The sequence below is a fragment of the Vicugna pacos genome, chromosome 7, assembly GCF_048564905.1.
Source record: "Vicugna pacos chromosome 7, VicPac4, whole genome shotgun sequence".
Lineage (NCBI taxonomy): Eukaryota > Metazoa > Chordata > Mammalia > Artiodactyla > Camelidae > Vicugna > Vicugna pacos.
Window position 1 is genome coordinate 59,575,162 of NC_132993.1, and position 14,351 is coordinate 59,589,512.

The 14,351-nt window shown below is 37.7% G+C and overlaps 1 protein-coding gene across 1 annotated transcript in view; it reads left to right on the forward strand.

Moving 5' to 3' along the window:
• The first annotated feature begins 2,179 nt into the window (after positions 1-2,179).
• The window catches only part of LOC102543981 (spermine synthase), a 65,491-nt gene continuing 53,319 nt past the window's right edge, over positions 2,180-14,351 (forward strand). Inside the window, exon 1 of the mRNA XM_006207656.3 lies at positions 2,180-2,300. The gene's annotated coding sequence lies outside the window, so the exon portion shown is untranslated. The remainder of the gene's footprint in view (positions 2,301-14,351) is intronic.

Here is a 14,351-nt window from a genome sequence, read left to right on the forward strand (position 1 = left end):
ACTGGTGGTTTGCTTAGCAGTCTTTGGCATTCCTTGGCTCGCACCCGCATAAATTTAGTCTCTTGTCACATGGCATTCTCCCTGTGTCTCTGTCTTCAATGACATCAGTTATATTGAATCATAACCTACTCCAGTATGACTTCATCTTAACTAATCCCATTTACTAGAGCCCTATTTCTAAATATTTTGAGGTACTGAGGGTTAGGATTTCAACATATCTTTTTGTTTTTGCAGGGTGGGTTGGTTAGGGAGACACAATTCAACATTTAACCATCAGGAAACTGGATTCCAAAAATATGAAGAAATTCACCCAAAGTCACAAAGAAAGTTAGTGGCAGAACCAAGACAAGACTTGGAATTCATACAGACTTGAACCAGAACCTGGAAAGCTGAATTTCTACTTAATGAATAATCTTTCCACTACACTATATGGGTTCAAAGTGAATTAATCTCCTGTATCTAATGTGTGTGCAATACAGAACTTTTTTGAGTCCCTTTTAGGACATATATATTTAGGCATTAATAATGAAACATGCTAATTAAAGTTATGGACTATTTTTTAACAGCTTTATTATGGTCTGATTCCTGCATAGTAAATTACACATATTTCAGAAGTACAATCTGATGAATTTTGACAGATATATACACCATTAAAACCACCACCCCAATCAAGATAGCTAACATTTCCATCACTCCTTGAGTTATGGACTATCATTGGCTAAAATCCCCAGTACTAAAATTAATTGTTTATTTATTTATACCAGGAGAGAATGAGTGTGATGAGTTATTTTCTTTCTATTTCATTTGCAGGCTAATCATTTTAGAAAACAGGATAATGTGTATTCATAATCCACATTATGTGGTAACACCTTAGTATTCTGCTGAACTGTCAACGTTTATATTCTTATTCAGAAGTGATATGCATATAAAACAACACTAAGGAGGAAAAATCAGTAATGTAAATAATGATTTGTTATGTTATTTTAAAAATAACGTTAACTGCTAACTATATAATTTTTTTCTTTTCTCAATGGCTATCACTTTTATCAGCTATAAAATCTGAAGCCTAAAGTTGTTTTTCTCAGAGCTACTCTAAAAGTAGTGTTTTTAGGTGGATTCTCACTTTCCCATAGTTCTGTCAATAGTTGTATGCAAAGAGTTAATAGAATTTCTCAGTGTTAAAATATCATTAAAACATGGAGTAGGGAGAAAAGAATCCTATTAGAGCTAAAAGTAATAGGAATGCAGCAAACAAAGAAATATATTGGTGTCAACACAGGACAGGAAGTTTTTTTTACCAGACCTTGTTTACCTGTAAATACCAACTATTCTTCAGAATATTTTTCAAATAGTATCTGATGCTTATGTTATAGGGAAGCCAGGGCATTTCAGACTAAAGAAAGCCACCCATGTGATTTAGCAATGCTGTTCTCTTGAGCTGAACCCAAGCTCTTTGGTTTAATGTTTTGGAAGATACTGCCACCTCCATCAGCCAGCAATAAGGCAATTAGGTACATGGCTAAGTCACCCTAGGGATAAATAGCCCCACATGAACCTGCAGCTGTAACATCTGGACACTCAAAACCTACAGTATCTTAAACTTAAATTATTATACTTTGAAGGAAAAAACTGACAGTAGCTTTGTTACTGCACAGAAAGTTCCAAGTTTAGTGGGTCATGCGGTAATTAATTGCTGTAACATGTGCCTTTGAAGTAGTTGGAAGAAAGGAAAAATTACCCCATTTGACTGATAGAAAAACTGAGACAAGAACAGCTAACTTGCTTGTGGTTACCCAGGGAATAGTTGGCTGAGATGCCAGGATTCCTGACTCCAAATTCATTGCCGTAACCACCAGACTGAAACCAGCCGCCAAAGGCTATAATTTGGTCTTGAGGCCGTGGCCATAGTTTAGAACCACAATAGTGAGGGAAACACACTTTAAGGAAAGCCTTGAAAATCTTTCAAGGGAATTATGCCTCTTTATCTATGTTGATTATGAAATGATTAGAATAAATGAGAGTTTTGGCCCCACCACATTTGTGGTTTTGGGTTAGGCTGGGGCCCCTTTTAGGAAACTGGGAAAGTATGCCTTATCCTTGGGCCCAAATTTTTAAACCAATTGTATTGCATTTTATAATGCACAAATCAATGTGTTAACATTATGCTTTTTACTTGGCAGAAGTCATAACATGTGTTGCCATGGATATAGAAAGATGGGCCAGAGAGGAGCGGATTGGAGACTTGGAAACTGAGAGAGCACACTTCTTGCGACCACACGGTGATCTGGAACAGCCCTGAGGTAGGTAATCTGAATGGGCATAGACTTTGCATTGAGGAAACCTTCCGTGTCTTCAGGAGTTGCAGCAGACCATGTTCTGACTGTCGGTACCAGGCTGAAATTCTGAAAGACAAGTCTCAGGCATTATGGAGGTTGGGCTGTTCATCTTTGGGGCTGAGGCTCAAAGAGTAGGTTTCAATGTCAACATTCAAGCTATTTTTGAAAGAGTAAAGCAATACTCTTACTCCTTTAGAATGGGGTATTAGGTAATAATAATCATTACATCAATATCAATAGTAGCTATATTATATCTACTCTTTGTTGAGCTTTTGTGGGATGGTTGTTATGCTAGCTTTTTATATTTGTTACCTTATTCATTCCTAGCTAAAATCCTGCAATATAGGTTTTGTTTTTTATCTTTTATAAATGTGGAAATTGAGACTTAGAGAGGGGCTAACTGACTTGCCCAAAGTCACAGGGATACAATAGGACGGAGAAGGATTTGAATTCAAGACTTCGATCCCCTGACTCATGCTTTTTGTTCATCCTTACTGGAGTAGGGGGCATGTCAGCACCTCAGCCCAAAGGCAGAAGGTGAGAGCTCAGTTAGCAGATCCGGGAAGCAAGGCTGACAGAGGCACTGGGCAAACTCTCAATATGGTTTTTTAAGAACAAGGTTGGTTCTAGAGATTAGGCTTTGGTTGTGTTTTCAAGCAGGAGTGGAACAGCTCTAGAGTAGGAAACTGAGGTTGCTAAACAGGGCCTTCCCCATGTGTGAGCGTTCTTCCCCATAACGGCAACTCTTCCTCACTCATTAGTGGTTCTGCACACAGACTTTGAAGTCATGCAGATTTAACTTCAAATCTTGTTTCAGACCCTTACTGGCTGCGTGGTCAGGGGTAATTCACTTAACTTCTCTGAGCCCTAATTTCCTCATCTGCAGGGCTGGCATCTCACAGGATTATTGGGAAGAGTCAATGAAGTCTTGTGTACAAGTATACAATGAAGTCTTGTGACAGGTTGTCAGCGTCCTCAACGCTACATTACATTAGTTACATTAATCACTTTAGAATCATCTAGAGGGCTATGAAACCCCTGATGGCTGGGCACATTTCAGGTCACTTAAATCAGAATCTCTAGGCATGGAATCCAGACAGTGGTATTTTTTTTTTCCAAAACTCCCCATGTGATTTCAGTGTACAGCCAAGGTTGGACACCAACATGTGAATGCTGAATAATATTTTTCTCTTCTTTAGTTGAAAAGTAGTTTTCTTCCTTAGTCTAGCAAAGAATTGGAGAAATTTGTGAGTGAAAATAACTATAGCTAAGCTAAATATTAACTCTGAGTGTTTTCCTATTTATAAAGGGCGAACTAACTTTTCATATTTACCTTCTCAGAAGTTCAAAGTTACTACGTTTCCTTCATTTTATTAGGTTTCCAGTTTAGCTATTAGTTTGAACAGTGAATGGGAATGAGAAATCAGGGCATGTTTTTAAGGATAGGCATATACCTCTAAGACAGGTCATCTGTTTCACCCCTGCCCTGAAACCCCACCCAACCCACACACATTTCTCCACTTTGGGAGGGCCTCGTGTTGCAGGGTGGCAGTGTCTGTGACTAAGCTGTGTCTGAAACCCATCTCTGGCCAGACGACAGTACAACCTGAGGCCTGGGTCAGGGACTGGCTCCCAGTGGGAGGGCAGTGTAGAGCTGCCTTTCTGGAATAGAGGATTGTGGGGACAACCGGTGGGAAGTTTGGCGGCCAATGCCTGCAGGGGCACTGAGAATTCAGAATTTAGAGCCAAAGGCAAATCCTGAGTCCACTGAGCAGGAGTGGAACTGTAAATGAGGGAGAACTGAATGGAAACTGGGCTGAATCAGGAGCAGATTGGAAACCAGAAAAGAGATTGCTGAATGATTGTCTCAAGCACCATTGCATATACACTGCTCAAATGTGAGTGTCTAACTGGTTTAATGGTCAAGGTGCGTGTGTCATAAAAAGATATATACCATGATCCTTAAGTCCGTCAATTACCAATAATTTTTGAAAAGTGTCAGTTGGCCTAGAAATAGTTGGCATAACTCATAGAACACACTAGTTGTTTAAAAAGTGGAGAATAGAGTGAAAGTAGCATGACTGTCCATCCTGGTTTGACAGGTGTAACTTAATTATAAATAGGGCTCCCCCTTCTTCTCAAAGTTGTCCTGATTTGGCAAAAAAAAATTGTATAGCCCCCTCTGTATAAAAGTCTTGGAGTTCTATATACTTCTAAACTAGAACTGGCCACAGCAACTATATCTATAGACTTAATTAGAATTGTAAAAATTAGTGTCTGACCACCTGTGAGGATAAAGGTAAAAATTATTTACCAAATTCATTCCTTACTTTGATGGAGCAGTTGTTCCACAAGTTGAAAGTTCTTTATAACCAGTTTTTTATTGACCATTTGTTCTTTTCATATGAATTTTAGCATCACTTTGTTGAATTCCTAGAAGCAACTTTAAGATTTTGATTGAAATTGTATTGAATTTAGGGAACAATTTTGGGGGAAGAATTGATATCTTAATGATTTGGGGGTCTTTCTAACCAGTAGTTTAGTATATCCATATTTTTATTAGATCATAGTGTCTTTCAATAAAGCTTTATGATTTACCGAGAAAGACTTTGCATGTCTTTTGAGAAGTAATAAAGAATAGGGGCTTTGAGTTTGGAATCTGACACCAGACTTCCTGGGTTTGAATCCTGTCATTTGCAAGCTGTGTAAACTTATGTCACCTCCCTGTGCCTCAGTTTCTTCACCTTTAAAATGTGGGTATAATTATGCTCATTTCAAAGGGCTATTGTAAATAGAAAACGAATTAATATGTAAAACATGTAGTAACAGGTCTGGGAAATAGTAGGAAACATAAGTATTTGCTGCTAGTATTCCTGAGTTACTTCTTTTTGTAATTACATTTTGTATAATATTGACTTAAAACTTAATTCTGTTGTGGTCAGATACCATTTATTAGAAATTTCCTGAGAATTGCTCTATGGCCTACATTTGGCAGTTTTCATAAATATTCCATGAGTTCTTCAGAAGAATGTGTATTCTTAAGTTATTAGGTACAGATTTCTTTATACATTAATTAAATTGAATTTATGAATTATATTGTTCAAATCTTCTATGTTAATACATTTAAAGTCTGTGGGTTTCACTAGATCAGTGGATGAAATTGAGTTAGTAATGTAGAAGATCTCTAAATAGTTTAAAATTTTCACAATGCCTACTGGAAATTATGTATATAAAACAACCGTGAGGTTTCTCAGCTTAAATAAAGCATAAGGTTCCTTTGCTTTTTTACTGGGATTAGATCAAGTCCTTATGTTCAGAGTAGCAGTTATTTATACTTCTGATTTTTAAAAATAAAATTATTGCACAACAAAATGCTGCTGTATTTCTACTAGTTTTTTGTTTTTTTAATCTCTTTGACCTATCAAGAATTGAGAGAGGTGTGCTGAAATCTCACACTATGAGAAGGGATTTGTCCATTTCTCTCTATGGTTCTATCAACTTTTGATTTATATCATTTGAAGCTATTTTATTACTTACATGCAATTTTAGAATTGTTATATCATCCTGGGGAGTTGAAACTTTTGTTGTTATATTGGGACATTCTCCATCCATAAGAATGGTTTTTTGTCTCAGAGTCTATCTCATCTGTATTATTATAGCTATCCCAACTCTATTTTGATTAGTATTTGCTTGGTTAGTTTTCCCTATCATTTTATTTCCCACTGTTTCATGTCCTTAGGTATGTTTTTGGTGTACCACTTGTAAACAAAATGTAGTTGGATTTTATTTTTCATCTAGTCTGATACCTTTATTTTTATCTGGCAAGTTTAATACAATTATGCTTTCTGTGATTACCGATATATCTGGGCTTTTTTTTTTAACCATCATACTTTGTTCCTTCTATTTGATTCATATTTTCTTTGCTTCTTCCATTTATCTTTCTGCCTTTTGCAGTTGATGGAATATTTTGTTTGTCTTTTTATTCCATTTTCTTCCCTTTGTTTATTTGAAAGCTTTTCATTTTACTTCTGTTGTTTTAGTGATCACCCTTGAAATTAGGAAATAAGCTTAAAGAAGTCAGTAATCAATGCCTTTGTCTCTCTTTGGAAGAATACACAGATCCTTAACATATTTAATTCTAGTCACTCTCTCATCTTCAGTGTTTCTGTCTTTTTTAAGCCATCAAATCTGAATTATTACTATTTCATGCAGATAATGTTTTTTAGGTTTACCTCTGTGTTTAAGCATTTCTGTGCTCACTTTTCTTCATGTGTAGGCTGTATTTTCTTTCTTGGGATCATTTTCCCTCTTTCTGACAATCATCCTTTGGAAATTCCTTTAGTAAAGATCTTTTAGTGATGATTTCAACTTTTGTTTGCCAAAAATGTCTTTGTTTTTTTGCCTTTGTGCTTAAAAGACAGTTGTTCCGAGGATGTAAGTTGGCAGTTATTTTCTGCCTGCACTTTGAAAATATTATTTCACTGTTTTCTGGCTTCCCTTATTGCATTGGAGAATCTCCCTGTAATTTGTGGGTCATTTTTTCCTGTTGCTTTTAAGATTTTCCCTTTGTCTTTGGTGTTCTGTATCTTCACTAAAATGTATTTAGTTGTGGATTTCTTTTTATTTATTTTTCTTGGCATGTGTCGTGCTTCTGGTGTCTGTGAACAATGCTGGAAAATTCTGAGCCTTTATCTTGGATGTGTCCTTTCTCTATAGTCTCTTTTGTCTCTTTCTGGGGTTTGGTGCAGTACAGCTCTGCAGATATGGACATCTACCAAGCACTTTCAATGAAGTTCCTATATTGTTAGAAATAATTTAGAGACAACCACGATAATGCAACTAAGCACATCTACCAGACCTCCACTGGATAGTATAGCACCTTTTTGCAAATTAGGAAAAAAAGCCCCTTTCATGAGGATTTGATTTAGTGAGCAGAAAACATCGCCTGTGTGAGCAGGGCTCAGGGTGGGTTTTGCTCGCTTGTTGGGCCCTTAGCTGTGTTCTTTTAACCAATCACAGCACCCCTGTGGTGGCTGGGTGCAGGGTCAGGATCAGAGGCACAGAGAGGGAGCCCAAAAGGGTTACAGAACAACAGGGAAATCTTCTTGCTATGCATGAAGGAAAGACAGCTGATGACAAGGCAATCTCTTCAACAACAGTTGCACACGGAAACTCTGCCACATTTTGTGGCTTACCTACTAATATGGAGATAAGCTATGGGCCCCTTCTCCTAGGAATTGCATAGTCCTTGTGTGTGGATTTAACCTTTGTTTCTTTTTATCTGCACTCTTTCTCAGATTTTTATATGTGTTCATACGAGAACAAATTATTTGGACATTTTTACTATTGAAAGCATCCATATGATTTAACCATTTAATCAGTAAAGAAATGGAAAGAGTGTACATTAGAGATGTTCCCCACTTTTTCACTATATAAAATATATACACCAACCATTCCTGATCACCCAATTGGGTGCTTAGATACTGACCAAATCCAGAGAGAAGAAAGGCATTGAGATTTATACTTAACCATTTTTACTGAGTGCTTACTCTGTGCCTGGGACTGGGCTGGCTCCAACCATTGCACTATAAGGGTACATAAGGGAATATCAGCAAGATGCTAACATGGTAACTCCTGGGCCTGAAGCCGGGAGAGATGCAGGCCATTGAATCACACATGTCATCCTCTGGTTTCACTTGGGATTCATCAACCTAATAACCTAATTGAGTGTCATAATTGATTTGGGGGACTCATTTCCTTCCCTGGAAATCATTAAAGGTGGCCACGGCTTGCTTGAAGCAGCACTTTCTCTAATAGAGTCCCCTGGACTCCTTCATGAAGAAGAAAGGCCCCATCAGCAGGTGGCTGCTCAGCCCTGCTGGCCCAAGGCCTGCCCAGACCTGCCCTCTCCACAAAGGCAGCCAGTAGCTCCTCAGGCCTCCCCACTGGGCGCCTTTCAGAGTAGACAAAAAGGGCATATTGCCATTCCTAATGGAGGCAGCCACCCTGGGCAAAGGGCTGGCCACTAACATCCTCTTGGCCATCACCCCAATTAGCGAGACACACTCCTTACCACTAAAGAATTTTCAGCAGGAAACTCTTTTGTGAGTGGCTTGACTTCTCCCCTGTGTGAAATACTTAGAGATTGTGACTTCTTTTTCGAAGCCAATGTTAAATTCCTAATTAAATCTTTACCTTTGAGGTTTTCCAGCCAACTGAGAAAACCCACTAGAGCTGGCCCTAAAGAATTTGCAATTCCTTCTGTTTGATTTTACCAGTGAGAGGTGAAGCTGGGAGCAGCCACCCTGCTCCCAGACACCTTTGGAGTCACAAGAGATGGTTCTCCTGTTCCTATTTTTAATCCTGTTCTATTTAGGATGGAAATAGCCTGAACCAAAAATATCAAAGAGTGGCATCAAATCCTGATAAAGATGCTAAAGTTTAGGATCACAAATTGAAAGATGTTGGAGATTTAGTTTTATGACGTTCATTCATCTCTGTAGGTACTCTATTCTTAAGCATGCATCTCTGTCTGCAGTGGAAATTTCCATTTGAAATACACCCCCTACCGGTATAAGCCACCTCCAATTTAGAGTCATCTCCATAGTGTTGAGATAGCCTCAAGTCTATAAATGCAATTCTAAAATCATCTAAGAAAAAATGTCCAGGTCATTGGTGAAATAGGAAGGCTGCTCTCACTTGCTCCTTGGTTTAACCATTCTCACTGTTCTTCCATATTCTTCTGTGCATCCAACTTAAATTTTCTTGCTGCCATTTAAATTTCTTGTCTCTGTGGAGATGAATAACAGATATTTCATATTTCTCAGGGCTTAAAGACAATATTTCTTTAGGGTATATAATAACAATTTTATATTGTAGACTGCATATTTTTATAGTCATAGCTACTGCCCAAATTATAAATTGGCTCAACTTATAAATAAGCCTAATATCTATATCTATATCTATCTTTTTATATTTAACACATTTTTATAATGTGCACGCTTCAGCTGGGCTACATCAGCCCCAGTAGTTGAAGAGCACACTAGTTAACAGTGCTAGAGTGTGGCATTCTTATTCATCCATTTTCCACTTACAGACTTTATGGGATTCAGAGGTTATTTTTCCCACTTGACCTTATATCACTAAATAAATAAATATAGATGATTTTGATTTACAAAGATAGATTTCTAAACACTGGTCCTGCATTTAGGTGAAAGAATATGACTATGTTTTACTGGGTCTAAACAGACTCTTGAGGACTAAAGAAAAATTGTATAATTTATCATGGAATCTGCTTAAATGCAAAAATTAATTAGGGCAGGATGGACGTGGGGATTACATTGTCATGCTGGGATTTGGATGGTTGGTGACAGATCAGGTGGACCATGCAGGCCATGATAGGATGAAGGTTGATGTGTTTGATATATCAGAGGCTGCAAGAAGGAATTCAGCTGAAGCAGCAATGATCAGACAAGGGCTAAGTCAAGCTTGGAGAGATGAGCCAAGCTTGGAGGGAAGAATGCTAAGGAATGAGGGACTAAGAACCCTAAGAATGTAGCAATGGGGGTCTCTGGCTAAGAGATTGGGAAATAGTGGCCAGTTGCCATTGTCTGCACAATATTGAGTAACTGTGCTGAGGTGTTCCTTTACAAATATAGGGCTTTCTTCCTCAACTGCACTCTCATAATTGTTCTGCAAATGACTTACTCTTGTGTAGTTAGCTTCTAACTAGATGTGAAGCTTTACAACTCTCTTCTCGTCTCCCTCCTAATCATACTCCCCCCTCTGGGACAATAGCCTAGCTTCCAAATTTATAGACATACAGATACCATCAAGTGTAAGTTTTCCCCACAAACATATCTCTGTCTTTTCTCATTGCTCCTTCATTCCTTTCTGTTTCAGAAGATAAATAAGGGACTGTGTTGTAAAATGGTTAGGAGGAGGGGGCCTGGGTTCCCGTCTTGCCCGGCATGGTGACCTCAGAAAGATTGGTAACCTGTCTCAGTATCCTCATCTGTAATGCAGAGTTAGTAATGGTATTGGTTTCATAGTTAGGGGGAGAAATAAATGAGAAAGTGAATGCTTAGCACTGTACCTAGCGTATCACATGTACTCAGTCCATATGGACTGCTATCAACGCTACGACGCCTCCTTTCTAAGGCGAATTTCAACTGCCCTCCTGATGCCATTCTCATTCCCTTTTCTGGGTCCTGGTCACAAAAGTCACTGCTCTCCTACATCTCCTCCCATCCTCAACTGAAATGTCACCTCCTCTGGGATGCCATCCTGCCTGTCAAAATAAATTACATTTATTTGTTAGTGTATCTGTCTCCTCTGTTATAATGTGAACTCAGGTATAGATAATCATTTCTATAGACCCTGATACTTATTTAGGTGCTTAATTTGTAAATAAGTCAAATTTAGGGAGCAGTCATGTTTCCTCCCTTTTTTCTGTTAGGAATCTGCCTCCTGTATTAAAAAGCCAGATATGATCATAACTCCCATTATTGTTTTATTCTGTGTTTTGAGAGGCAGTGTACCATAATGGTCAGTCAGCACATGGAGCCCTTGAGCCCTGCTTGGGACTCATGGCCCTGCCATTTACCAGCCACGTAACTTTGGTTAAGTGACTATTTAAGCCTCTGGTGTTCCTCCATTTGTTCTTACGTATAAAGGAGCTAATTACAATACCCACCACCATAGGGTTGTTGTATTAAATCAGTTAATGCACAGAAAGCATTGCAACCCATTGCTTGGCACATTAGCCATTTCTATCATTATTTTTATTAGAATTGAGGAAATCTCCAAAACCATGGTACTATAGTTGCTAGAAAATCCACCTGAATCATGCTTGTATATCAACACTAATGGTGCTGTCAAAATTACAGAAAGAGTGGAAATAAAAAGAGAAAGGGGGAAACATATTTATTCTGTTCACAGACTCTTTTCAATGCATGCTTGAGTGAACATCTGTATGAGTATGTGTGTTTTAAGTTTAATTCATACAATTAACTTTTCATTTTGCATTTCAAACAATTGGAGTACAAAGGGGAAAAAAACTACACTTCTTTTGGGAAATGCAGCTTAAGATAAAAAAGAAAGTTTTTTTCTAAGATAGCTTAGATTTCACTGGATATTTTAAATAGTATCATACATAGAATCTATTATGCTTGCAAAGTTTGAAAAATTGATATTTGATTACCATAAAATTGAAATGACCCAAATAATGGATTGGGTTATTTATGTACCATCTGCTCTAAAATGGTTGGTTAAAGATAAAATTTTCCCTCTTCTCTTTTGTGTTGGTGATTATTTTTTTGTGATTTTCCTCCATTTTTAGCAAAAAGAGAAGATATTTCATCATGTTCTGAAGCTAGTTTACCAAAATATATGCAACATGTATAGAATACATAGAATTTTTAACCTTAATATGGAGTTAGCTCATAAAAATGAATAAGAAAAATACAAATGGTCTCATACAACAAATGGGTAACAGACATGAACAGGAAATTCATACTACAAGAAATACAAATGGCCAGTAAACAATGAAGTAACAAATATTATTTTAACATAAAAAGCTTATTTGACTCAAATATGCATTCTACCATGAAATTGTTAATGATTCAATTGTATGGAAAACAAACCTGCAGATTAAGAGAGATATTATGTCTTTTCAGACAACTTTATTATGTCAATTTTACATGTTGTCCAAAACCTATGAAATAAAAAGATATGGGAAGCGATATGAAATAAAATAAAAAGTAGAAATATGTTAAATATTCAAACATGAGGCCCATCTGCTGTGCTCTGAAGTCCCTGGATAGAATAATTTTTAGCTTCTTCCCACACTGGGTTTGGTAAAACTTTTTACCACACCTTTTTGCATCCTAAAACCCTTTGTCATCTTGTTCTTCATCAGCCCTGTAGGTTGAAGTTTCTTTTTCAGTCTTGATGATCACACGTGCCATTACCCATGAACAAAGACTTTGGCGTCCACTATGACCTGGTCCTTGACTATGTCTATGGTTCTTTCTCTCAAGTCCACCTAATATGAGTTGCACTTGATAGTGTGGATATTCCAGAAAGCTCTCCTCAGTTATTTTATTATACTTATTTTAAGTAATATAGTTTATCTTTGGAAAATATCATCTGCCACTTTAATAAGATATGGGAAATCATATGTATATATATAATATTTTAAATAGAAATCTTAAAGGAAGAGCCTAACACCTTTTCCAGTGTGGAATTTTAAGTTCTCTTAATCCCTAATTTATTACCACTCTGGCCACAGAGGTGACATTTCCTATGAGGTTTGGGAAATTTATGGCAATACTAATAAAAACCAGTCCTTGACTTGCCACCCACATGCTGTTTGAAGCTGTTCTTCTGGAGGAGTTGGAGACTGTGGCATCTTAGATTCCTGACTTTGTTGTTATTCATCCCACCCACCCTTAATTTTTCTCCATGAGTAACTGCTTTCCTCTCAGTCCTAGTAACCCAGGGGCACAGAAGTCCAAAGGCAACAGTCAAATGGAAACATAAATCCCAGACCCTCACACCTGAACACACCATAGGCAAACTTACTGCCAGACTAAATCTGGGAAGCAGTTGCTATCAAATTGCATGGATGAGACTAAGCTTATACCAAAAAAAAAAAAAAAAAAAAAAAAAGGGTCACTGTCTAAAAAGTAGGAATAAAAAGAGGGAAATGTATATATTTTGTAGCTGTCAGGCCAGTTTTTTGCATGGTGAGAATACTGGATTTTATCTGTAGCTCTGCTTGTGTGAGTGATGTAAGTTCTTCCACTTGCTTTTTTCATTTAGAAGCTAATGCTTCTCATTGGAATTCTAAGCAATGCCTTTCAGAGACAGAGCAACCCTACAAAGTTGTTTGGTTATTTGTAATCTGTCTGTCTTCAGATTTCTAAATCTTTCTAATCTTTTATGTTAAAGCTGCTGGAACTCAGTCTCCCCAAATGGCTTTGTCTCCTAGCATTGGCTTCGTATGACTGAGTCAGATGAAGGATCCACTGTCAAGGTATCTCCCCGACTGCCTGGAGAGCATGCCTGGGAGGCTAGAAACTGTATGCCTGGGAGGCTAGAAACTGTTGCCCGTCAGTGATGAGAAACTTTTTTCTCATCAACTTGGCAACAGTGTAACACTCCAGACCAAAGAGGACTTTCTGACATCTGGCTGAAAGAGGATTGTATTGCATCTCATGCAGCAGCTTCCCATCATTTGTTCTGTGGATGCTTAGTTTTGCAAGATGCCCACAGGAGAAAAGATTTTTGTGGTCAAGTCAGTTATGGTAACCTCTGCCTTTGAGCTGTTTATAGATTCACAATGCACATTAGTATGAACATGCTCTGAGACTTCCTGTGTTTAAAAAATAACTCTGTTTAACTTTGTTTTACTTAGTGATTTCCAATCTTGTTTGACCATAGAATCGTCTAGGGGGAAACATTATTAATATTTAATAGAACTGGTGGGCTACAGAAAATACACAGGATGTACTGAAGGACAGTGTTAGGAGGATGAATCAGCTGTAATGGGAAGAAGGATGGATTTGGAGTCCCAGACCTATGTTCATACCAAATTGCTGTTTACCAAAAAATATATAATAATTTTAAATTTAGATCTCTAGACTTCTCTCAAATTCAGTTTTGAAAAAAAATGAAAATAGTAATACTATCTACTACACAGAGCACTGGTGGGATGAAAAGGAAGCAGTGCTTTAGAGACCATGGGGCTGGTGCAATTGTGGTCAAATCTTGACTCTTCTTGAAGAATGAACACTGGAGCCAAATGACACAATGAAATACAGGGCACAGAGTAATCTACAGAAGGCCTGCTGCTGTCTGATATGCACATACATGCCCTGTGGTGATGGCTTCATGCACGGTTGGGACTATTAGCTTACTGATGAGTTGGGTGCACTTGAAAAGAATGCAGGCTTTTCTACGTCACATAGTTGGCCTTCTTCAGAGTCGGTCAAGACTGGCCATCTGAAAGTC